Source organism: Dermochelys coriacea, chromosome 1, assembly GCF_009764565.3.
Source record: "Dermochelys coriacea isolate rDerCor1 chromosome 1, rDerCor1.pri.v4, whole genome shotgun sequence".
NCBI classification, from domain to species: domain Eukaryota; kingdom Metazoa; phylum Chordata; order Testudines; family Dermochelyidae; genus Dermochelys; species Dermochelys coriacea.
In genome coordinates this window covers 114,470,391-114,477,587 of record NC_050068.2, presented here as the reverse complement: position 1 = coordinate 114,477,587, position 7,197 = coordinate 114,470,391, and positions in this window count along the sequence as shown.

The window sequence follows — 7,197 nt, the reverse complement described above, 5'->3', positions numbered from 1 at the left end:
TTAAAAACTAATGGAACTTACCTTAAAAAAAAACAACCCCAAACTTTGTAAGTGCCTCTTCATTCAAAGATGAAAAACAGCCCAAAAGTCAACACAGCAATTTTATAGCCCCGCAGCCCAAGCCCAAGCCAGCAGACCTAAGCCAGCTGCAGCCATGCTGTGGGTCTTTTATTGCAGTGTAGATGTACCCTTGGTCTTCAGGGTCAGCATTGACTAGCTGCTATTCCTTTAGGGACTGATCTAAAGCCCACAGAAGTGAATTGAAAGACTCCCATTAACTTAAATGAGCTTTGAAGAAAGCCCCTAGTCAGCTGCTCCTACTGTATAAGATTATATAGAACACATTCCAGCCAAGGACTGTACGTCAGCAACAGGATTGCTTTGAAAATCTTGGCTCGATACAGCACTGATTGGCTGGTTTGGTTGGATCAGAGCACTTTCAAAAGTGCTCTTAATTACAATTGATTACCTCTGGTAATCTAGAATGCCTGTACATTTAGAACCACCACTGGCATTTACAAATTAATAGCACCGCCCTGCTGTCGAGTTTTATAATTCAACCTTAAAAAATTCAGGGTTCCTGCCCACATAAGTCTGTCATTTTCTTGTAACGTCCAGGAAAAGGGATGCAATACTGGATCTTTTGTAATGGATACACAACAAACCTGACAGGACTCTGTCTCAAAGGATGCTTATCAAGTGATTCACCCACTCAAATACATGCTATAAAGTGTTGGTTCAAATTTTCCCATAAACTGTTTTTGTTGCATGCTACATATTTTCTGAACAGTATGATTCATATTTCATTAAAACACAGGTAGATCAAGTTTTTCAAAAATAACTAATGATTTTGGCCCAAAGTATGGTTTGAAGAAAAATCCAAAAGTTATGATGTTTATGCAAGGCTTTCCTGTGTTATTTGCATTTTTCTAATAATTTTTCCATGTAGAAATCAGATTAGAAGTTTCATAAAACCAAGATTTTATCAAGATTTCCTGTGTTTCTTTGTTCTATTGACCTCGTGGTATTTCCGACAAGGATTTTTTTCTTTCCACAATGTTTTTCTATTGAGATACAAGAAGTTGTACAACTAGCAGGTACTAAAAATGGGTAAAGGTGTGTGGTTCAGGAACAAAACTAACAGAATTGAGTAGAAACAGAAGTCTGTTTAAATATACACTATTTGTTTGTATATTTTGTTTAAATTGTGTATAGCACCCAGATGCTACAGGAACAGGGGCTGAAAAAAAAAATCTATCTTAAAGAAATTAAATAGAAATAAAAAGAAAAGGAACACATTTAAACGGACACCTCAGAATCTGAATTCTTTCATCACTATTTCTAATTTAAAAGAGTTCACAAAAATTCGTCCTTATTCTCAATCAAATGTAGAGAATTCTAATTTTTCTCTCAGTTTTTTGTAGAGTTCTCCTCAAAAAGGCCTAACAGCAAATTAGACATACTATACAGTTACTATAACAACTGACGACAGTATCTAGCAGAAAGCTTCGCAACTCTGAGGCCCACTGAGTCTACCTTGCAGGCATTTATTGAGCTGTTCTCTGTTTCACTTCATGAATCAAACAATAGTGGACAAATTACAGAATTTCTGATGTGTACTATTGGTGGTGAGGTATGAAATAAAAAAAATAATACCTACAGGGTACTCACAATTTGCACAAGCACTGCTGGCAAGAAGGAAAAAAGCCCAACAATAGTTTGTAAATGTCAACTGAAAAGAATTTGATGCAGAAATCAGAGAGGTATTTGTACTTGATATCTAGCTGACTTTCCACAGTGTGACCTTTTGCAGCACAGGTGCAAGGGAAGAGGCCAATATAACTTTGAAGTATTTATTTTATGAATAGCAAATCTCTCTCACTGAGTCAGTGCTAAGAAACAAATTAAGGCTACTGGGAATTACAAATGGATGGAAAAAACTCCCTGCAAGTTACATACTCTCTATTTGGCATAAAAGTTACCACTTGGAAGCAATTGTATGAAATCAAATTTGGCCTCAGTGGATGCCTACATATTTTTCTAAAACTCAACAAAAAAGTTAGTCACACAAGAAGAAATACCAAGCAGATTGTTTAATTATTTTCTTTACTATAGTTTCATGAAACCATCTTCCTCGCAGTTTGCTCATGGGAGTTAGAAATGCCTGTTTTACAGACCAGGTGAGTGAGGTAATATCTTTTATTGGACCAACTTCAATTGGTGAGAGAGACAAGCTTGCACAAAGCTCTTCTTCAGGTTTGGGAAACTTTCTCAGGGCAGGTCTAAACCACAGAATTACTCCGATATAACTACATCGCTCAGGGGTGTGAAAAATCTGCACCCCTGAGTGATGCAGTTATACCAACCTAAGCGCCGATGTGGACAGCACTATGTCAGCAGGAGGTTGTCCTGCCGACATAGCTACCATGTCTTGCAGAGGTAAATTAACTACATTCATAGGAGCGCTGTCTCACGTCGGTGTAAAGTGTCTGCATTAAAACACTAAAGCGGTACATCTGCGCCAATGAAGTATTTTAAATGTAGACGTGCCCCCAGAGTGTGACAGCTAACTACAAGAGGGAACAGATTGTTATGCATAAGTAGTTAACGCATATTCAAGGTGAAGTAGTCCATTAAAGATAGTACCTCATCTACCTTGTCTCTCTAATAACCTGGGACCAACACGGCTACACCACCACTGCTTTATAGACCAGTGAGAATTTTTCATTTGCATGTTAATGAAATTCTGTCTAGTAAGAGGTTGGGCACTTTACCAAACAAAAGATAGCTAATTGAAAATATGCCCAGCTTCATATTTATCTTGTCACTGGAAGGAAGAAGAGGGAAATGTTCTTGGTAGAAATAGGTGAAATTCAGAAGGGAGTAACCTTAAGTTTGAGGTGTCCAGGCTTCGCTGCAAGAGTCTGAAGGAAGGATCCCTGCTGTCTCCACAGTCTCTGCAGCACCTGTATGTCTGCATTTAGACATTAGACATTTAGACACTGCAATTAGACACTGGGGCTGCTCTGTAAGCTGACTCAGGCTCAGGGCACTTCGGTGGCAGCCTGAGCTCTGGGACCCTCCCACTTCGTAGGATCCTAAAGCCTGTGCCCCTGCCCGAGCCCAAACATTTACATTCCAGTTAAACAGCCCTTCAGCCCAAGCCCCGTGAGCCAGAGTCAGGTGGCACAGGCCAGCTGCAGCTGTCTAACTGCAGCATCGACATACCCTCAGTGCATAGCATAGTTACATGGGCTCCGCCCTAAGTACTGGATATGACCCTTATATTTTAAGCTCCTTAGCTCAGGAGGTGCATCTCTGTACAGCATTATGCACAGAGAGTGACTCTGTCACCCTGCCATCTCTCATGTAACTTCCTGTCAATTCTCTCTCTAATAATGTATGGTACCTTCCCATATTTAATCCATGTTTACTGTTACAGATTTTAACATAGCTTCATTGTAGCCTAGCCTGTGCTAACTAACAAGGCTTGAATATAGTAGTCCCATCCAGTTTTAGCACTTCATTCTTACATCTTCATGGTTAGTCATCTCAACTGTTTTGTGACACAATTTGGGAAGTCCCAGCCTACACAAATTAAATTAATCTCTCTAATAGTTATAAAAATCACCATGATTGCTGCTGTCTTTTGTACACCAGTCAATTTTTTTTTCAAATTTTGCCCTAAGAAGATTAGTTGCTTCTGATGTTTGTTTATTTTCCCTTTGACTTAACATCAAGATGTATTCAATTATTTGAGTATATTATTCAGGCAACTAACTTTGATTCCTATGACTAGGGCTAAATGCTTCTGCCTTTTTTCCCCTCTACAAATCAAGGTTCAGAACCAGAGGTCTGTCTATTCTGCATGGACATTCCCGCAGTCTCCACTGGCCTGGAATGGTGAACCACGGCCAGTGGGAGCTGCGATCAGCCGAACCTGTGGACGCTGCAGATAAACAAACTGTCCCAGTCCAGCAATGGCTTTCCTTGATGGGCTGCGTGCCAAAGGTTGCTGATCCCTGGATTAGATCTTTTCCCAATTAGCTTTAGCCAAAACTTTCCCTCCTCAAATTGGTGTGAAATATGCTCTGTACCAGAAAACTGATGCCCCACAACCCATAAGTATCTCCTTTTCAATGGTGTATTTTTATAATTTGGAAACCCTTAAGAATCATTCAGGTTGAAATGTGCTTTATAAATGTAATGTCTTATCATTCTGCTGCAGGGCTCTACACTAGGCCTGCACAGGGCTCTCACAGAAACAGTGATGTCTTGCAATTATCCCTTGTCTTTTTTGAGAGGCTATCTGTGATAAATGAAGTGGGGTGTAGCTCTCTTTGAGAGACACTCACCCAGCCAGTTAGCTGTAAAATCCCTCTGGGTAGCTGTTTTCTGCTTGCTTTACCTGTAAAGGGTTAACAAAACACACAGGTAAAAGAAAAGGAGTGGGCACCTGACCAGAAGAGCCAGTGGGAAGGCTAAAACTTTTTAAAATGGGAAAAATTTTCCCTTTGTCTGTTCTCCAGAGAAGCAGGGGCAGAGCAGCAATGCTATAAGCAGGAATGCTGTGTAAGTTTTGAATCAGGTATGAAAAATTATCTTCCATGCCTAGAAGGAATCATTTGGATAGGGAACATTTAAATAAATGCGATCAGGTATATTCTTTATTTTGGCTTGTGGATTTTCTCTGTGCTAACCCCAGATGTTTTTGTTTGCTTGTAACCTTTAAGCTGAACCCCTGAGAAAACTATTTTGGGTGCTTCATTTTTGGAACTGTTTTTTAAAATTAGCAAAAGCCTAAATTCCAGATGTATTTTCTTTCTTTTTGTTTTTAATAAAATTTATCTTTTTAAAGAACAGGATTGGATTTTTGGTGTCATAAGAGAGTTGTGCATACGTTGTTTAATTAGCTGGTGGCCACAGCTAATTTCCTTTGTTTTCTTTCTCAGCTCTTCCCTGGAGAGGGGTGAAAGGGCTTGAGGGTACCTCACAGGGAGGAAACCCCAAGTGCTCCTTCCTGGGTTCAAAGGGTTTTTTTTTGCATTTGGGTGATGGCAGAGTTTACCAAGCCAAGGTCAGAGAGAAGCTGTAACCTTGGGAGTTTAATACAAGCCTGGAGTGGTCAGTATTAATTTTTAGAATCCTTGTGGGCCCCCATCTTCTGCTCTTGGAGTGACAGAGTGGGGATTCAGCCTTGACACTATCACTGACAGCACTTCCGTTCCCAGGGGAAATTGTTGCTGTTCCCTGCAGATGCACAAGGGTCCCTCTTGCACACCTGTGCAGGACTGATCATACACAAGTCAATAGGAAATATACTCCATACTGAGAATCATTTTCAAACATGCTCACTAATTTTGGGTGCCCCACTTGGGACCTAGTGTCTTATTTTCAGAGATGGCGACTTCAATACAAGCAATAATCTCAGCACCTCTGAAAGTCAGCCCTAGGAGTCTTGTGCTGGGCACTCCACAATTCACACATTCAAAATACTGGATAGCTTGGAAAATTCAAGCACTAAAATAATATAGACACAACAACTTTAAATCTCTCCAGAACCCCTGGTCTTGGTTCTGTCTTTTCTAGAGCTTCCCTCTATACTCTTAAACAAAACAAACAAACAAACAAAACCCCTCAACTAGACTATTCTTTCACACAGGTAAGACACCACTGAATTCAGTGGGATTACTCCTGATCTACTCAAACATAAGTGCAAGGCTCTAGGGCTGGATTCTCCTATCCAGACTGAGGAGCACCGGATTATCTCATCTCTGGGTGCGAAGCCTTGGGCTGCTGCCCTTAGTTTCTTTTAGGCAGTTCCAATGGCTCTGGAAACACTATTGGCATTTAACCCCAAACTGGCTCAGTAGGTTTCTACCTAGGGTTTTAACTGGCACAAGTGACTGTCATGAAGGTCCATGGGGGAACTGGCTCTCCTTACCTTCATATCCATTGCTGAGCTTTACATCTTTGAAGACTTCCAGCTCAGCCTCATTTCATCTGCCCAGCCCAGTGAAGTTCTGATGTAACCATGTCCCCCTCCCTTGGAGGCTGCTCCTTGTCTCTCCTTGCCCGGAATAGACCTTAAAAGGGATGCATGGGGTCATGCCCATTTTATGAAGTGGACCAAACAATAGGATAATTTTTATAGGAACGTATTTTAATTAGTCCATTAAAGGATTAGATTATATCTAATCAAGATTTTAATGATGTTTAGATATATTTAAAGCTGGAATTGTTACAGCTAAACTGTTTTTGACTATGGGGATCCAAAAGAGAGTTAGTCATTTTTAAGCACCAAGAAATGGTTTAACTAGCTGCCTTCAAATGTTCAGATTCTAATTCTAGTCTGCCCTGAGCATAATCATAATGGTTGAAAGCTGAAAATGTATTTTTCCACTTCAAAAATATAAGGGGCATAAAAAATCTTCTTATAATGGAACCCTGGTTGAAACTTGAACTAAGAGCTCCTACTTAGTGGGTCAGAGTGAATATATTGAATAACCTGCAATTCCAGAGCTCCTTGAATGTCTACTGGATCCTCCCAACTGGGCCAGTACATAATTTTTGGCAACCAGGCATGATATTCTGAAAACTCAGGTGCAAGACATTCTGCAACAAACCCATTGTTACAATGACCACACAATTACTAGACCACATGTGCCTGGAGAGTGCAGATTAGTGCATTAGAACATAAGAACATAAGAATGGCCATACTGGGTCAGACCAAAGGTCCATCTAGCCCAGTATCCTATGTACCGACCATGGCCAATGCCAGGTGCCCCAAAGGAAGTGAACCTAACAGGTAATGATCTAGTGATCTCTCTCCTGCCATTCAGCGCCACGCTCTGACAAACAGAGGCTAGGGACACCATTCCTTACACATCCTGGCTAATAGCCATTAATGGACTTAACTGGATAAATCCATGGAGGTTCTCTTTTAAACCCGTTATAGTCCTAGCCTAGTCCTAGGAGTTCCATAGGTTGACTGTGTGCTGAGTGAAGAAGAACTTCCTTTTATTTGTTTTAAACCTGCTACCCATTAATTTCATTTGGTGGCCCCTAGTTCTTATATTATGGGAACAAGTAAATAACTTTTCCATATTCACTTTCTCCACACCACTCATGATTTTATATACCTCTATCATATCCCTCCTTAGTCTCCCCTTTTCCAAGCTGAAAAGTCCTAGCCTC